At 36.8% G+C, this 20,776-nt stretch overlaps 1 pseudogene; it reads left to right on the top strand.

Moving 5' to 3' along the window:
- LOC135221885 (mRNA turnover protein 4 homolog) overlaps positions 1-20,776 on the top strand; it is a 113,581-nt pseudogene that overhangs the window by 59,467 nt on the left and 33,338 nt on the right.

The raw sequence follows: 20,776 nt of genomic DNA, 5'->3' as shown, positions 1-20,776 counted from the left end.
CGTAAAGAAAATGTTATTTTTTTCATAAATTCACCATAAATCGAAATATTGTGCTAGAGACTTCCAATTTGTTGTAAAATGAAGGTAAATGCTTGAATATTACTAGAATATAAGCGTTTTAGCTTACAATTGCATTTTTCGACCATTTCTGTAGAGTCAAAGTTGACCGAAGGTTGATATTTTGGCAATTATCGCTATTTATATGAAAATATCTCAAAACTGATAAAAGCTACAACCATGGATTGTTTTTAGTTGTATTGTGCATGAAATTGCGCACATTTCCATATATAAATTATATAACGGCTAATTTTAAAATGGTGCAAACATTACCACAATCGCATGTATGATTTTTTTCGGAAGAGTTACCGCGCGAACGTAAGGAAAAAGTTTTTTCATAAATTCACCATAAATCAAAATATTGTGCTAGAGACTTCCAATTAGTTGCAAAATTAAGGTAAATGATTGAATATTACTAAAATATAAGAGTTTTAGCTTACAATTGCATTTTTCGACCATTTCGGTAGAGTCAAATTTGACCGAAGGTTGAAATTTTGGCAATTATCGTTATTTATATAAAAATATCTCAAAACTGATAAAAGCTACAATCATGAGTATTGTTTTATTGTTGTATTCTACATAAAAATGCGCACATTTTCATATATAATACTTCATGTAACGGCTAATTTACAATGGTACAAAAACTTATGTCAATGTGACAAAATAATTTCCGAGAATGTGTCACAGATACTTTTTAGTGGCGGCCAAGAAAGAAATTCGCGCTTGCCTCGCCTGCGTAACGATTGTAAACAAAACAACACCTTGATCCGTAAACTCCCAGCATCCCCCAAGGCGCGTGATTCAAAATTTTTAGGCTGGTAGGCCTGTAAGTATTTTTCCACGAATTTAAAAAAAAACTTTTGTAAGTCGACGTAAAATACGTCCAGTCGGCACACGGGAGACAAAAAATGTCGACGTAAAATACGTCCAGTCGGCGTAAGAGGGTTAACCTAAGAGTCCAGTAGCCTCTCAGACAGCACGCTCGGTAACGGCAAGATTCGTTCACCTGATTTCGTTACCCATTTAATCACTTAGGCCATTGCCACGACTCTCTTATATCGCAAAGAGCATCAAGAATCTCTTTTTTCGCTCCTGTTCGCGTTAACAAAGAGAACCTATTTGGAAAAAGAGGTTCGATGCAAGATTTTGCATGTCCGTGAGAACCTTCTCGATCGACGATAATAACTGTTAACGTATGTCTAACATTTATTGCAAAGAGTTTGTGAGAACCTGCGAAAGTCTTCTTCATAGATCTCTTAGCAAGGTAGAAGACGAACAGGCTTCCTGTAGACTGCTTCCTTTTCCTCGAATCAAGAGAGGTAGCAATATACGCCATCTTTTATTTTTAGAAAGGGGAATAAACTTTAGTCTTTTTTCCCCTAAATATTAATTCTTTACAGAATTTAAGATAAAGGGCGTCAAAGAAAGAGAGGATAATACTTTATGCCTCATTTTGGCCTTAGAGAGGTTGGATTCACAGAGGTCACGTTCTTCTCACAGCATGTTTTGGAAGTCTTTTCCAAAACAGTCTGAATATTCTATCAGCATCTATTATAAATGGACCTTAACAACCTCTCCACTCTGAGTCTGTCTGCATGCAGACTGACCAGAATTGGACATGAATGAGAGGATTTTTCAAGGTGAATGACAATAGTCATGGCCAGGACATAGAATTGCTGCAGATCGTGTTTGATGGAAGAGGAAACTGTCCTCTTCCGATACCTCTGTGAACCACATATAGGTTTTTTTCTTCCTTTTCAGAGGGAAGAATCACCTTTGTATATATCTGCTATCAAAGAGCGCAGTAAAAGGCTATAGTACTCTGTCTATACAAGGAGAATTAGAGAGCAGAGGATTAAGATCTTCAGGATCTTATACAATACCTCAATACGACAAGAGTAGGATATCATGTACTTCGAATGGGATCTTTTGTGGCCTCAGATTCCGTGTTCCGACAAGATGGAACTGCTCCTCATCAAACTTCTTTTGAGAAATTTTATGAGGGAATTCTTTGTTTTCTCTTGGCCCTCAACTACCAAGAAGACAAGTGAATTTTTTGTGCATTGGAATCTCGCATCAGATTCAATGGAGACTCGGCAATGGGTTCTTGCCAGCATAGTATGTCTGGCCAAAGAACTAAAACCCTCTATTCCTGACTCAACGATTTCAGATAAAAGTTTCGTTGCCCAGGCAGGGTACTTACGTTTTCACCTACATAAGAAGAGATGGTTTAAACGTTTTGCTTACAAAGTCTTTGGGATGCGATGAGGGCTCGAAATGCTTCCCAGAAGGTATTCAGAGGGATACAATGAAGAGCTAGAAATCAGGAGTCCTCCCAATTTAAGCTCGGAGTCTCCTTCGACTTCAAAGCCCCTTCCCTTCCTTCGGACAAGGATAGGGAAGATTCTGCAACGAGGAACTTCATCAACAAGTAAGAAGAGATCTCGTTATCAACGGAAGGATTCAAGAAGGATCCTCCTCGGAGGAAGACTCTTATCTCTCGTACTGTTAGATGTCCTATCGTCTAATGGATGTAGTTTACTACAATCACCTCCCCTTGCCGGAGAGGCAAAAAAGCTCAAAGTGGAAGAATTTCTTCCACCTTTCTCCAGTCTCCTGATAAACTATTGTGGAGATTCAGGACTTTCGGACAATGTAGTGCCAACCAGGCGCCAAATGCCAAAGCAGGCGTAAAAAACGCCAGAGGCAGACAGTTTCAATGAACACTGTCATTGTCTGATGAAGAGAAAGAGGGGGCCTCCAACCTAGCGCATCGAGGCGAACAAATCAGATAGATAAGAGTGTCCGATGTGGACATCGCCAGACATCCTCGAGACTCTATCAAGCAAGCTCGAAGCTCGAAGTGGCGGCAGAGGAGGAGGAGGAGGACAAACGGCAGATACGTACACTTAACTTTATGAAACACAAAAAAATGTCAAAAAACAAACTAAACTTTACAAAACACATTAACAAAACTGTAACACTTAACTTTACAAAAAACTTAAGATTAAATTTATTTTGTCTTTTTTTGATTTTTACATTTCGTTTTACTTTTTTATAGTTTACGTAATTTCAATTTCTTCACCACCGAATGGATGCCAGTCCATTTACGGAATTTTTCGAACCACCCATGAGAAGCCTTGAACTCTGGGGTTGCCGTTGATGTCCCCTCTCCGCCGTCGTCTTTGGCTTGGGCAATCAAATCGCCGAAAATAGCGCTGGCCTTCTGGCAGATTGCCGTCTCGGTTATCGTATCGCCATAGATTTCTTTGTCCTCGATCCATACAAGAAGCAGCCTTTCCATTTCATTATGCACATGGCTCCTCTTGTTGGACAAAATAGTGACGCCCTTTAAGGTGTAGCTGCTTTGATGGCTTCCTTCTGCTTAAGGATGGTGCCTATCGTTGACGGATTTCGGCCGTATTCCTTAGCGATCACACTCAACCGCAAGCCAGCTTCATACTTTTTTATTATCTCCATTTTTGTCTCCATAGAAAGCATTCTCTTCTTTCTGTGAACTTCAGCAACTTTCTTGGGACCCATGACTCTATGTACGGTACGTAATTAAGTTACGTTCTCACAACACGATAAAGTAGCACAACACGATAATATGTTCGTACTGCAACGAAATCACTAACGAATTTACGTTACTAAACGAAATCGTTGGAGCGAACAAATGCCGATTGCGTACGGTAAAGTTTCGGGTGCGAAGTGGCCGAGGTAAAGCACGCCAACATGTAGTACGTATGTATAGAAGATGCATGATGGGAGGGATGCTGTCCAATTAGAGAGAAGGATTCATGGCTTGGCTAGCATCAGGAACCAATAGGAGAGCAGGAGGACGGTGGCGAGTCTACTATAACTAAGATGGCGGCGTGCGGCGCGAGTTTCAAAATTGTTATGGGGCGAATTTCGGACTTTCAGAAACCTTTCGTATCTTGAAAAAGACTTTTCGATGTAGAGCAGTAAAATTTTTCGTCTTTGCTTTCGTAACTTGGATTTTTCGTAAGTTGAGCCTTTCGTATCTCGAGGTACTACTGTACTTCATGAGTAACTTGATGATTCCTTCAAACAGCTGAGAATTAAAAGCGCATGAAGTGCGAGCTTTTATGAATTCTTGTTCTTTCTGTAACAATATGTCATAAGGACATATTAGCTGTCACTTACGGGAGATGCAACTCTGTGTTGACTTTCCATTACACGAAGGAGGTCAAGTTGACCTACGAGAGTTCCTTCTCTCTTGGTTATACGTGTCTACGGATACGTTGCTGGGATAGGGAGCCGACACTGATCCTTAACTAAGTGAGTTAATTTTTATTTAACATAGTGTTTTTTCTTTGGGTTGTTTGAAAGGAGTTTGGGGATAGCTCTTTTCAAACTAAGCACAAACCCTCGTGTTAGGATCAGGTGATCGGGATTGGTGTTGTGCTCCTTAATTATGCCACTAGGCATAGGTGTATTGTCATCTAAGTGGAGAAGACCCCATTGACAAATGACCATCAGATTCTGTCGAGTAAGTGGATAAGAACTCTTAGCCATAGGTCACATCCTCGCTGAGGCTCTTGAGACGAAGCAGACTACTAGCAATAGCTAGGAAGTCGACCCTTCGTCTAAACACATAGGAACCAAGGTTTTATTTATTTATTACCTACAACGTATGTTGTTTACCTGTCTAATCAGTAATTAGCTGTGACAGGGAAGTTGAATGTATGAAAATGATATTGTTATTGTTCAATAAAGTTTCATACATACTTACCTGGCAGATATATACGATTGAATGGCCACCCAGCCTCCCCTCAGGAGACGGTGGTAAGAGAAAATCTGGTTCTAGAAGGTAATGGTTCCTATTCCTGCCACCCAGCGGCGGGATGGTAGATCACCTGACCTACCTACCTGTAGCGTGTGCTGCGAAATTAGAATTTTTATCGGGGACGACGGAGTCTATAGCTAAGTATATATCTGCCAGGTAAGTATGTATGAAACTTTATTGTACAATAACAATATCATCTTTCCATTTCTTTAAGATCCCAGTCCATGTACTCAACATACTTTACCCCCTGCAAGAGGAACAAGTGTGCGAATCAAACTTCGCTGAAGTTAGTTTAGTATTGCAGCCAGTGCTGCAATAGCGAATACTTGTTGAACTTTTGTCAGACATACTGCAATAGTAACAAGTTGAAAAGCAAAGTCATGGTTGTGAAGAGTGACAGTCAATTATTATGTTATTAGTAATCAATCCTAGATATCTACATTGCAGAAAGGCTACTGAAGCAAAATATTTCACCAGTTTCAAGACAATCCACCAAAATCAATGAAGAATCAATTTCATAAGTCGATGCAGCTCATAAGTGTTGTTGAAAGCCGGCAGAAACAAATTGGTTTGCTTTGCTCAGTTGTTCCTCTCTTTCCCGGAAGTAGGCAGGACTAGTTACCTGATCAATTTAATAAATCATGATTTATCAAATGTCTTTGTAAAAAGAGAGTACACCTTCGAGTTTCACCTCTGACATTCTCTTGCATTTACGTTTGTTTATCTTTGTTTCGGCAAGAATTTCATCATGCCAAAGAGGAAAATACAAGGAAAACATCTTGCTAACATACAGAAGAAGAAAATTCGCTGTAATAAGCCGAGTTAGTGAAGGGGAGAGAAAGAGTTGTGTAGGAAGGAGTGCCCCATCTTGCCTCAAGCAGTGCCCCAGGCTACGATATATAAGCAAAGGGATCATCAATTTATTGATTATGATAAATTAAAATGAAATAAAATAGTTTTGGTTTTTATAAGATACAAAAAGAAATATACATTCATAATAATCATTATTTATTAACATTGTCTTTATAGAAATACGAAGGAAAACTTTGAACGCCCGTATCTCAAAACTATACTTACTGACCTTCAAAATCTATCTTCTCACTTAGTTTTAAAGCTATAACATTGAGATTTGGTATATAACTCAGAAAGACATTATAGAAGAATCAAATAGAGCCCTTTTTTCCCTTTTTGTTCCAATTTTTTGTTTCATCATTTTTTTTTTATAAATTTTTTTCTCCTGATTTATAGGGTTTATTTTTATACCATATTGAAAAATTCATATCTAGAAAAAAAAAATGACTTTTAGAAAAAACTCCTCATTCGATTAGAGGTCTACATCAGGTCTATATATGGTAGTAATCCTAGGTCTTAATATTAAATATCAAGGGAGGAGATAGAATTTGAAAAATGGTTATTTTCGGGATAAATCGCCCTGGCGTCACAAAACCGAAGGTCAGAGGCGAAAATCATATGTGGTTTGGAGATGTCCCAAGTCATCTTATTAAGTGATATGAATATAAAGTCTCCTGTCCTTAAAAAAGGCATTAGCCGGCCGGCCCCCTTAACCCCTTCAGCACTGGGACGTACACATGTACGTCTTTTACGGTACAGTAATAAAAGACCGACCGGGACGTTACGCGTGTACGTCTTTCATCCCTCCTCGAAAGCAAAGCGTTTTCTTCAGCTTGGATGGTTTCCAGACACAGTATTGTGTACGAGAGAGGTGCTGAAGCTCCACCCACAATTCATTCTAACCAATGAGCGTCCGATGGACGTCGTGACCGTCATTTTCATATGGGATATTGAGGAGGGGTACTGGCCAACATATGCCAGTGCGCCTCAGGCTATTATTTGGGAAGGATGATGACGATTTTGTCCGTAAACCATGTAGATTTGAATTCTAAACCTTTTTCCCTTTTGATTGCAGTTATTTTATGTTCTTTTTTTATTTTTTTTTCCAGTATCATGTCAGATGATAGTGTTTCAGAGTCAGGGTCTGAGTACCTGCCAAATCTATCAGATGATGATTATAGTGATAATTTCTTAGAGGTTGACAGTGACAAAGAGTGTTTCGAAGACATTGAACCTCTTGTCGATGAAGGTCTGGCGGTTCATAACTGATCCAGCTTGTTGACTTGCACCCAGACCCAGGCCCCCTGATTCATGGAGGGTGGTAATAGGATTCCTGCTTACACACCAGATTTCACCTGCTTACATGGTGCATTTTTTCTCCTTTTTTGTGGTGATGTAATTGACAAATTGTGTGAATGGATGAATGCTCGGGGCAGAGTAGTAAACTTTCAGTTCAACAGGAAAGCGTAAGGTGAAAGGACTTCTATGGAGGCCTGTTACTCCGTGATGAGATGTGTTTTTTTATAGTTTGCTGATGATAATGGAGTGAATAAATGCCCCATATGTATATACGTATTGGTCACGAGATGCTGTTGCTTTTTATTTTATTATTATTATTATTATTATTATTATTATCATCATTATTATTATTATTATTATTATTACTATTATTGTTTTATTATTATTATTACCAGTGCCGTAAACATTCATTGATGTATACGCTATTTCTGTATGAAACCTAGGAATAACTGTTTCAGTAAGAAAACTAGTACTGCTATTACCACTACTACTATTTTACTGCTACTTTAATACTTTTTCTGCTACTTTATTTCTATTACTTTACTACTATTTCTACTACTTTATAACAGTTCCTACTTCTGCAATTACTTTTTCCACTAAATATTCCTATTTTTTCCGATATCTTACTACTAATTTTTTGTAATTTTTTGACAATGGGGTAAAAAATATTCATTGATATCCGTACACACAATGTTTTCACATAAGAATGTAAAGGAAAAATATGAATAACATAAAAGTTTAGAGGGAGCCAGTAATGATTGATACCCGCGGTCGACAGGGGGTCTCATGCGGTATGCAAGCATTAGCAGCAATGCAGCAGGCCAGTGGCGAAGGGGTTAACTGGACACCTTTGTATCTTACCTAAGATGATTGTGTGGATGAGAGTATGAGTGAGTTGGCTGGTCTCCTTCTTCCTTAGGGCGGTTTAAGGAATAGACACATCATTCGCTGGACTGGTCTGATACAGGTGAGTAAGGTAGTCATACTGATAGTGTGGTTGTGTAATACAAATATCTTGCCAGCTATTTGGTAGCATATGCTCCACTCCTTGGCAAGGAGGGGTTGAAAGTAATACAAACCCTGGTGTCTTTGTTTGTTATTGGACAGTCAAAGTTTCTCTTTGGTTCCTTATACAATGGTTCTCCCATGTGTCATTGTACGTCACTCAGGTTCTGAGTGGTTAGATATCAATTTATCTAGCTTCTCAACGGGCTTCAGGCCCTCTCCAGAAATCATTTCTTCTGGGAGCTGGACTGGTGGGTAGCCCCCCAGCCGGTTAGGATGTCTTGTATCTCCCTCCAAGTATGAGTCTTATCCTATTGTTAAGACCTAAGGTTTGTTCACGTATGAACAAATGACAAACTTTCTAAGACAATTTGTATTTTTCATAGCTGCAAACCTGAGTCCTTAATGTTATACTGCCTCTCTCTGGCTGCCCCTCTGTTTGTTAAGTCATCCTGAGTTGGGAAAGACTGGTGTAGTGGCGTGATCCTTGACCACTCCTCACCCGAGCTACGCATGCGTTGCCAGATATCACAAGATTCCTTGCTTTCATGTGCTTTTTAACTGGATCCACCTAGGCGCTAGAAATTATCCTATTGTTAAGACCTCAGCTTTGTAGCTATGAAAAATACAAATTGTCTTAGAAAATTTGTTTTCATTTTTTGGGGGGAATGCTGAGAATTTAAGATCTGAAGTCACTGTACTGTACATGGACTCATGCCCATAAATCAAAATATTCCTAATCTTATTACCTTATAAATTTTGAAATTTTATTTTTGTATGTATAGAAAAATTGCTATTATTCCAATTATTTTTAAGCATTTCCATTGCCTGATGATCCTTTTGTAATTTTCCCATAAATTCTGTACTCAGAGAACCATCCTTATCTAAATAAATTTGTATCTGTTTCAGGTTTTTTTTAGGAAAAAATAAAGTAATGGCCTTGGCCTTGGGACGTACTCCTGAGGAGGAAGTATGTGAAAACATCCACAAGGTTTCTAGCAAACTAGTTGGACATTGTGGTCTTCTTTTTACAAATTCTACAAAAGATGAAGTTCTTGAGTAAGTACATATTATGGTTTTCGTTATCAGACTTGTAAGTGTACAGATATTTGTTCCCACACAGCGATTGGGGTGACAACCATCATTTATGTCCAAAAACAAGATTTTGATTAAATTGCTTCTAAAGACTTTGTAAAGTCGTAGAAAATACCGAATTTGGAAGTACAGTAGTACCTCGAGATACGAAATTAATCCGTTCCGAGGCGCCCTTCGTATCATGAGGTTTTCGTATCTTGGACCACATTTTACATGTAAAATGGCTAATCCATTCCAAGCCTTCCAAAAATACCCCAGGAAATTATATTTCCAGGCCTACAACACATGTTCTAGGGTTAGAACACCGATCCGATGGAAGAAATATGACTCCAAAAAGGCAAAATACTGTACATACTTGAGTAATATTCAACTGCATGTAATGTTCAACCCCATTTTTACTGCATATATTAGGACTTTAGCATATGTCCCTTAACAATAAGCCTAGCCTATATTAGCGGTTGCTACTGTAGCCTAGTCTATGATTCTGACTTCTAAACCTAAGAAGCTAAAAGCTTAGAATATACCAAAAAATTTATAAATAATCAGTATGTACTCATTTCAAATAATTATTAATTAATCATTAACTATAATACACAAAAAAAAAAAAAAAAATTCCAATCTATTGTTTACATTCAGCTCTTACGAGTACCGAACGAACGCTAAGCAATCACTTTTCTTTTCCTAGGGACACAGTAAGCCATAAATTTTCATTAGTATCTCTTCAACTAATGAAACTACCAAACAGTATAATAACCATTCATTTCTATTCTTTATTCTATCTTTACCTAATGGAGATACCGAGTTACTGACAGCTATAATGAAACATATGCGTAACGTAATATTAAAACAAGAAGAATTCTCAAAAATACGTATGATAGCAGTCTGATTTATTTTATATTTTATGATATCTAATTCACAATTTTTTTATTAAATGTATTGCATTTACTCATTTCAAATAATTATTAAGTAACCATTAACTATAATAAAAAAACAAAAAAGCTTCCAAACTTCTGTTTATATCCAGCACTTACGAGTATCGAACGATTGCCAAGCAATCACTATTCCTAGTACACAGTAAGCCATAAATTTTCATTATCTCTCTTCAACTACTGAAACTACCAAACAGTATAATAACTATTCATTTCTATTCTTTATTCTATCTTTACTTAATGTTTTTTTTTTATTATCTCCCCCGATTTCCGAATGGACGTACCATACGTCGGCTCAAAAAGTTTTTTTAAAAATTCGCGGAAAAAATACTTATAGGCCTCCCAGCCGAAAACTTTTGAATCATGCGCCTTGGGAATGCTGGAGTTCACGGATCAAGGCGTTGTTTTGTTTACAATCGTTACGCAGGCGCGCACAAGCGCGATTTTCTTTCTTATCGCACTAAAAAGTATCAGTGACCACATCTCAAAAATTATTTCGTCACTTTGACATAATTTTTGCACCGTTTTAAATTATCCGTTACATGAAGTATTATATATGAAAATGTGCGCAATTTCATTTAAAATACAACAAAAAAATACTCATGATTGTAACTTTTATCAGTTTTGAAATATTTCCATATAAATAACGATAAGTGCCAAAATTTCAACCTTCGGTCAACTTTGACTCTACCGGAATGGTCAAAAAACGCAATTGTAAGCTAAAACGCTTATATGTAGTAATATTCAACTATTTACCTTAATTTTGCAACAATTGGAAGTCTCTAGCACAATATTTCGATTTATGGTGAATTTATGAAAAAACTTTTTCCTTACGTCCGTGCGGTAACTCTTCCGAAAAAATCATACATGCAATTGTGGTAATGTTTGCACCATTTTAAAATTAGCCGTTACATAAAGTTTTATATATGGAAATGTGCGCAATTTCATGCAAATTACAACTAAAAACAACCCATGGTTGTAGCTTTTATCAGTTTTGAAATATTTTCATATAAAAAATGATAAGTGACAAATTTTCAACCTTTGGTCAATTTTGACTCTACCGAAATGGTAGAAAAATGCAATTGTAAGCTAAAACTCTTATATTTTAGTAATATTCAATCATTTACCTTCATTTTGTAACAAATTGGAAGTCTCTAGCACAATATTTCGATTTATGGTGAATTTATGAAAAAAATAAGATTTTCCTTACGTCCGCGCGGTAACTCTTCCGAAAAAATCATACGTGCGATTGTGGTAATGTTTGCACCATTTTAAATTAGGCCGTTACATAAAGTTTATATATGAAAATGTGCGCAATTTCATGTAGAATACAACGAAAATAATTGAAGGTTGTAGCTTTTCTCAATTTTGAAATATTTGCATATAAATCACGATAATAGAAAAAAAAAAAACCACGTTCGGATCAACTTGACTCTACCGAAATGGTCGAAAAAACGCAATTGTAAGCTAAAACTCTTATATTTTAGTAATATTCAATCATTTACCTTCAGTTTTTGCAACAAATGGAAGTCTCTAGCACAATACTTAATCGTGAATTTATGAAAAAAAACTTTCCTTCCTTCCCGCGCGCGGATTCTCCGCCATAAATCTCCGAATTGCGTACATCGAACTCTCGGAAAATTTGCTCCGTTTCATATTAGGCATTTCATAGAGTTTTATATATGAAAATGTGCGCAATTTCATGTTAAAATAAAAGAAAAAATATTTGAGGTTGTAGCTTTTCTCATTTTCTAAATATTTCATATAAATCACGATAAATAGAAAAAAACCACGTTTTTGGTCAACTTTTGACTCTACCGAAATGGTCGAAAACGCAATTGTAAGCTAAACTCTTACAGTATTGTAATATTCAATCATTTGTATTCATTTCGAAACGAAACAAATTGGAAGTCTCTAGAACAATATTTAGATGTAAGGTGAATTTTTGAAAAAAAACATTTTTTTACGTTCTGCTGCTCGTTACGGAATTCGTACATCATTTTGTGATAATATTTTTCCGGTGTTGCTTTTATTGTTTTACAATGTATTATATATCAAAATGATTGCAATTTAGTGTACAATACAACGAAAAAAAAAGAAACTTGTTATCTTTTACCGTTTTTTTTGCACAGCGTGATTTTAATACAATTATGTATGAATTTTTTTTTTTTCGCTACCATATATCGCATTATTTACATATGATAATGATATTATTTTTCATTTCTGATGAGTTGCATACTAACTTCAGGCAATGACAAAAAAGGAGCCAAAAATGAACTCTTAATCTTCAAAACTAAGCGCGCTGTGATTTTTTGAAAAATTATTTTTTCCGCTTCCGCGCTCACTCAAAACCGGCTCCGGCATTCGGGGAGTTTTTTGATTTTTACCGCTTCGGCGTTTAAGGGTTAAATGTATTGCATGAATAAGTTTTTTCAATTTACAGCATCCTTTTACCAATAGAATACTTAAGCACAAAGGGGTAGATGCTGACCAATAGGAGGAGCAGGGTATTGGATGTGACAAAGCATCAGGAACCAATGGGAGAGCGGGAGGATGGTGGCGAGTTTACTCAGTTGGCGGCGTGGGAGTTTTAAATTGTTCTCAGTGGTCTGGGTGAATCTCGGGACTTTACAAGCAACAACCTTTCATATCTTTGAAAAACTTTTCGTTTGTAGAGCTGTAAAAATTTTCGTATTTGCTTTCGTATCTCGAGTTTTTCGTAAGTTGAGCCTTTCGTATGTCGAGGTACCACTGTACAGTGCATCTAAATTTTTTCTGTAAATGTTCATGATATAAGTATGTAATAATGCAATACAAAAATAATGTTTACAACAACACCCTCAGTTTCTGTAAATTTTGGAAATTATTTTCATTATATATTCATCATTATCTGATTCTTCAACTGAAGGTTCTGGAACTTGGTCCTTCATGTTTTTTTTTTTTTTTTTTTTTATGTCAGGAGGACTTACACAGGGGTGTACTTCTGGCATCACAAACTTGTTGCAGAGATTGTTGGAGAGCCTTCTTACCTCACTATTAGGGATTTTCCATTAAATGCACAGGAGAGTTTGTTTTGCTTTGCTGGCCAACCGAGTCCTAAGACATGAAGCTTCAAGAATGTGTCAGTATAGTTGTAGCAATACATAATTACCCCCGGTTGATCTTACTTGAACTTTTAATAGAAGCCAGGTGTCAATATTGCCATCTAATCATAGCATTTGATTTTATCAGAGTTTTTGCAAGCTGCTTGAAGTTATGAAAATCATGATAATGAAAATCTTTAACAAAGTTGGGAGTTCGACGCCTGGTACGACGAAATAGATATCCAATCTAGCTTGGTGTAGACAGGTGTACACTTTTTCTCGTGTTCTATTGCAGCATGCAGTGCCTTTCATTCCATGTATGAGTGACCACTCCACAAAGTTATGGTGATTGTCTTGAGTTAAGTTTTCTATACAGCATACAGGAACATACCTGTGATAATCTAATTTCTGTTTTGGCCACTGCATGTATAGAAAATAGGGATACCTCTGTCATATTTGGAGGCAACTGACAAAGCCAGTCATAGAAACAAATCTGATCTAGTTGCTCCCCTACCACCTTCCATCTCTGACCAACAATAACAAAATCATCATTCGGTGTTGTTGCATTATACGTACACACAAAGATTATAAGCACGTAACTCCTTACTGTAGTACATGAGTGAAACTGAACTGTTGGAATTTGAAGAACTGCATATCAAATGTAGCAGAAACAAAATATCATGCATTTTCATTGGTTGCTCCTTCCTGATCTGCAGCTTTGGCCCTCTGTGCCTCTTTTCTCCTAAGATGCTCAGCAAATTTTTACTGAAATTTTTCTTTTTCTTCTATTAGCTGCTTATTCTTGGTACACTTGCCACACTTCTTTTCTCGAGGAAAAAAGAATGGTTATACTAATCGCAAAATATTCTACTATAGGTTTATCATGAATGGTGTTTTGCAGCAGATGGGAGTTTCACATTCTTCTTTGTAAAGTCTACATTTTAATTATGGACAAACACTGATCCAGGTATCTACGAGTGTCTTCATGAATGAAACCTGTTTAAATGGACATATCCAGTTCTACTTAGAATAAACTTTTTTAGTTATGGACATGAGCAGATAATGACCTAGTTAAACTGCCACTTCTAGTAAGATTTGGATATAATGACTTCTGGTAGACATAGTCCATGGGACAAGAATCATTGTGCCAAAAAATGGACATAACCAATTTGACAGATACAAACTTTTCTTCTGCTTGAGAAAAGGCTTAAGGATTAACTCAATGATGTCATCCCATTTCCAATGTCCTCCTGACTGGTTCATATTGTTGGTTTACATTCATCTTCCAGTGCTTTTTGACCATATACGTATCATTGGCTAAGGGGTTCTATGTACTGCTGCTGTTCCCACTCTTGTAATGGTTGTCCTATATTATCAGATACAGGTTGTACTCCAACAATGTCTTTTGTACATCCCTCAACCTGTTCTCTAGCAATGGCTGAGGTATATGTATGACTGGACAGAGTGAGGAGAAGAGGTGTAGGTGCTTATCTTTGCTGTATGTCCCTCATCTTCTGCCCCTTTTCCCATATAAAGAAGAGATTTTAGAATCCCACTCATAAGAAATCCCTTTGGACTGAGTTAGCTCCTTATTTTTCCTAAAGATACTTGTGGCATTTGCTCACCTGTGAATGGGACTGTTGTTATAGGTAGAGTTTATACCATTTTTTGAGTGTAGTCAGAACTCTGTATTCTTTCCATACCTCCGTGGCACAAGTTCGATTCTCGGGCATTCCACTGAGGTTTAGAGATGAGTATTTCTGGTGATAGAAGTTCACTCTGAGCGTAGTTCGGAAGTCACGTAAAGCCGTTGGTCCTGTTGCTGAATAACCACTGGTTCCATGCATTGTAAAAACACACCATACTGGTGTGGTGTCTTCATGGGAAATTGATATGATCTGAGGCCCTGACCCCCCTTTCAAGGGTCATTGAGCTCATTTGTGAGTGCATTGATCTTCGGGAAGCAATTTTGAATCCAGTCCTATTGATAGAGTGCACTCTGGGGATGAGATTGTGGCTCTGACAGCCATGGTCATACTTTCCTCATGATTTGGGCAAGGTGAAGAGTCTGATCTCTGGATCAGAAAGTTTTTTGTTTAAAATTTAGTAGATCGAGTAATTTACTACTTGTACTGTTGACATGCCAAAGGATATTTTACATATTGGAGAACTTAAGAGAATTCTTCAGGTTGACTCATCTTTCTGTAGACTGAACCAAGAAGGTAAATTCTTCTTGGCTGCAGCCAGGATTTAATAAGTCAGTCAGCATGGACTCCTTTGAGGTAGCATCGTGGCTTTACCATTGGTTGAACATGCTCACCGACTCTGGCATCACTGTGTCCTATCTTATTGTTAGAAAGGTAAGTTCCAAAGGTTTTTGGTATTGTAAGGAAAGCTGTTGACTTTTCTCTGTCAACAAGATTTATATATATCAACCCATCAGTCCTCTAGAACAGTGTTGTCCAAACATTTTCGCTGATTGTACCCTTTTATTACCTTCTCCTACTGTTATGTACCGCCCCCCTCGCCCACCAATGCTGACCAAACTCAGTTTTATTTAGGATAATCATGCAAATAGTATATTAATTACGAAAAGACTGCATTATAGGAGTGTTGGTCAATAAATTCAAATTTATTACACAAATAAAAATGATGATTTAATAACAAAATGCTTGAAAATTACTAAAACAACTTAATGTGAGATCTGAGGCTGATGTTCACTGATGGGATGTTTCTGTTGTGTGTGTGTGTCCCATTTTTGTTCACATACCCTCATGATCGATGTTGCGGGTACACAGACCCCAGTTTGGACAACACTGCTCTAGAAAGTGCATCCACTTTGCAAAGGGACCATGTATCGGTTTAAAGCTCTGTTTGTGTGTTCACCTTTGAATTTTTTTTTTCTTGAGTTAAAGTTGCTTTTGAACAGACCACTTCATCACATTTTGTCATGATGTGTACCATTACGTTAAACTGGGAGAACTTATATCTCATGCCCAAGCAGTAGTCAGTACCTGGGCATGCAGTGATGCATGGCAGCAGTGAGAGTTTTTCCATAAGAACGTCATGTCAGCAAGCTCAGGGAGGTCTCAATGCTATTCCTAGCTGTGGTCAGCCTCAGGTGCCTTTCTCTTACCTTATGCCTTCAGCCAAAAAATTGCGTATGTGAGAGAGCCTTGTATAGTGACTGGACAACAGGAATCTCATTGTCGGGTTACCCTTGCCGCATCCCTCTTTGGACTGACAGACAACAATAATAATTTTACAGTGGTGTTCACCAGTAAAGTTCACTATGTGTGACATAACCAATATGATATAAGTTGTGCATACATTAACAATGGGGGAAATGCAGACACTTAGCAAAAAGCCCAATATTTATTACTTAGAATTAAAGGCAGAAATAATCCCAGAACCTCTTGAAATACAATAACAAAATGAAAACTATCACTCTTGAAAAATAATGATAAAAATATCAAACAATTCACCTACACCTTTAAAGAAAGAGTGCAACGCATTCACATAAAAAATATAGGGGGTCCCGAAAGACAGATTCTAAATAAACCCTATTTGTGGCCACTATACTGTTCAGTTAAGTCACTCCTTTAGTGACTCCTCCAGAAGTGCTATTAACGAAGGTTCACGCTCCAACTTTGGAGCAACAGCAAAATCCATGGAAGAATAATTTATCCTGTCCAGGACCCAACCAACTACACACCCCTCAAGGTTGCATTGTAGTTATATGTCAACTAATATTGGTTTATAAAGGGGTTACCTGGTGACAAAGAGGTCCCCCTGATAAATATGAAGCTGGGAGTACAGCAGATGGGTTGAAGAAGCATGGAAGTCTCCAGCAAGACAAAGTTTAAGTTCAAACCCATGATGGAGCAATATTCCTCCTAAATAAAAACTCAAGTACAGTGGTACCTCGAGATACGAAATTAATTCGTTCCGAGGCGGCCTTCGTATCATGAGCTTTTCGTATCGTGGACCGCATTTTACATGTAAAATGGCTAATCCGTTCCAAGCCCTCCAAAAACACCCCAGTATATTTCATAATAAAGCTAAATTGACCTATAAACAATGAAATACTACAACAATTTGGACCATTCAATACCTAACTTAATACGTACTGCTAATATACCTGTAAATAAAGTGTATTAGTGTACATGGTATACAAGAAATACTGTATGTACATACATACGTATGTAGTAAAATGTGGAAGCTTACCTTTCGAGTGAGGCTATCTCCGAAAGTGGCGACAGAGGAGGAGGACAAACGGCAGATAAACAGGGAAAAATTTCGGCTGACTCCGGCTTCCCGCCTCCAATGGCTGGGAATCCGATGGGACCTAATAAGACACAAGCTATCTTTTCCATCCAAGAAGGCCAAGGAGTAGCAGCGGCTACCAAACAGTTCCTCAAGAACAAAAAGGCATCTCGGCGTACCCAAGAAAGAATCCTAGGTTTGCTACAGTTCGCGTCAGTAACAGACATCCTATTAACCCTTAAACGCCGAAGGGGTATATTAAAAATCGTCTTCCGTGTACCGAGGCGGTCTCGGAGTGAGCGCGGAAGCGGAAAAAATATTTTTTTTCAAAAAATCACAGCGCGCTTAGTTTTCAAGATAAAGAGTTCATTTTTTACTCCTTTTTTTGTCATTGCCCGAAGTTTAGTATGCAACCATCAGAAATGAAAAAAATTATCATATCATATATAAATACAGTGGGGCCTCGTTATCCACGGGGGATAGGGCCTAGAACCCCCCCGTGATAAGTAATACCCGTGTTATCCTGATACCCCCCTCAAAAATTGCTTAAAACTGCCTACTTTAATAGTTAACCCAGCCAAGACCACTATTCCAATGTTTATAACTGCCTACTTTTAGTTCAAACACCAAATATGTTTTTCAACTATCACCTAAAACTAAATTCAAGACAGTTTTAAAGTTATTGTACAAAATTAGCCTTAAAAAATAAATGTAGTATATGTACTACTGTACATAGGTATGTAGCCTACCTAGCCTAGGATTACAGCTAGAAGCCTACATACGCATGGTGGGCCTCTTTTTTTTTTTTTTTTACAAGGAAAGAGAGGAGAGTGGTAAGAGAACTATCAAAATATGTAAATCATATGGGTACTCACCAACAATCTATGTGATAAAGATGGCGACGATTTTTGCAGTGCAATCCAGTAATATAATAACGATAAATGCTACCACAGTATGCAGCGAAACATCTCTTCCCTTCGTCACACACGTTAATACTAGTATATTCCACGTAAAAACCTTCATCTGACCTTTAGGCGTCTTTCCCATAAGAGTAAAAGAATCAGGGCTTTGGATGCCACATAATTAACTCGTTTATATGGGTACAATTTAAAGAACGCGCCGCACACCACATTTCATAACAACACCAAACAAACGTTTGTAGGCCAGTGTGCCAACTGGGAATGGCAATTTTCTTGCTAGATTTTGTTCCATAAAAGGCTCAAAAAAAAATCACATACCGTATATACTCGAATAACGTGCAATCTCCCATATCGTGCAACCCCCTAATTTTCACCAATAAACAGTGGTTTGTGTTTTGTCATGTATCTATGTATCATGCAAGTTCATAAGGTTGGTGGTTTAGCCTGCTAATGGCCGAGTCATTCAGATGTGTGCTGATGCTAGTCAATTTACGGTAATTTTCTTATTAATCTCGAGAATTGAATAGAAAATCTCAAGATTAAAAAAAAATCCCAAGATAAAAATAAAATAATTGTAAAAATAACACGCCTTGAGTCCTTAATCATTCTCTCTCTCTCTCTCTCTCTCTCTCTCTCTCTCTCTCTCTCTCAGGAATAAATACGTACGTACTGTAATTTGCAGTAAATGTGTGACATTGTGTGCGTGTTTTAAAAAAATGTGCAGTACACACACATTCCGATTGTTTCGGTTTTTGGAATTTTTCAGATTTCGGAAATGTGAGGTCAGATGCATAATCAAACAAACACCACTACTGCAGCAAAAACACATTTTTTCCCTTTATGTTTTTCATTATTGTTATTTATTAATTACAGTTTATTTAAATAAATATTAATATAATACTGTTAAATGAATGTGAGATAATTAAGATCACCTATAATAAAAGTAGTGGGGACAATTAATACCATATGTTCACTAATAGGTATTATTTTCAAAAAACATTCCATTAAAACTACAAAAAAATATATGTACATAACAATCAAAATATAATAATGTTTTGCAGTTCAACTTGTGAATTTTAACAATAAGTATGACTATATAATATATTTTACCATATCGATCTTGAAGTTGAAGAGTCGTAAAATTCTGAGGAATGGTCCGGGAAAAGGATTTGTACTTTGTGATTACGTATCGCTACACACCATGTGGTTATTTTCATACCACTATATTGATGACGCATCGCTAACGACACACTGGTGTTTTTCATACCACTATACGTTAAGTTAAAAAACATGACATAGAATCGACTTTGCGACCTTCGTTCACTTTGATATTTTTAACGATACAATAACTATCATTTGTACTACTAAAAAAACCATCTTCACATAAGTAATTTTTCGTAAGATATGTGTTGTTGCAAAAGCTAGCTTATACATAAAAGGCTTTTATAATTTAAGTCATCTTAGATATACATATGCACCCAAACTCATTGTGGGGAAATTTACTACTGTTTTTCCTCGGATATTGAAATACTTTAGCATCATTCAAACACTTTAATAATATAATGCATAAATACTAGGCTATACATATTTACATCGTATACAAATACTACCATACAGTTATATACACATACTTTTATATACAAAGTTAATAATATGAATAGTGATCAGACGACAGCTGTGCACTGGACTACGTACGTACTACTTGGAAGATAAAACGAACAAAAATTTTGTTGTTGTTAGTCGCTGGGATAGATTAACATTTTTTCCAGAGATTAAAAAGCTGAATTTTTGTTTTGAAGGTATGTCAACCGCGATATTATATTATTGTTTTCACGAAGGAATAATTATATAAAGAAAATTATTGAGTAATTTTTGCCGTCAGCAGTCAGAAATCACGAACATGGTAACGTTCAAACCTAGTGCCATCCATGGCGTATGTCTATAAATAGACAGAAGCAGAGGGCAGTCATTGGATAAACAGATCTCCATGGCTACCAACCAACCAATCAGGTGTTAGTTATACTACTCTGTAATTTCTTAGAATGAACGTTTACACACACGAAGCTAACGATGATGTATGTGTTTTGCATACAGTACGTAGTTTTAGTTTTATTATTAGTGTAAGTATTTTGTTTTACTGATTTCATGAAGAATAGAATGATTCCTTCTCATTACTTTGAATGCAAAATGGCTTGAAGATTCTTCCGCAAAAAGAAGAAAAAAAACAAAAAAAAATTCCTTAGAAATGATCTATTTACTAAACGCGGTGACATACCTTCAAAACAAATTCAGCTCTTTAATCTCTGGAAAAATGTTAATCTATCCCGGCGACTAACAACAACAAAATTTTTGTTTGTTTTATCTTCCAAGTAGTACGTACGTAGTCCAGTGCACAGCTGTCGTCTGATCACTACTCATATGATTAATTTTTGTATATAAAAGTATGTGTATATAACTGTT

This window comes from Macrobrachium nipponense, chromosome 3 (genome assembly GCF_015104395.2).
Source record: "Macrobrachium nipponense isolate FS-2020 chromosome 3, ASM1510439v2, whole genome shotgun sequence".
NCBI lineage: Eukaryota > Metazoa > Arthropoda > Malacostraca > Decapoda > Palaemonidae > Macrobrachium > Macrobrachium nipponense.
Note: the sequence above shows the minus strand (reverse complement) of the source record. Positions and strands in the feature narration are given on the sequence as shown.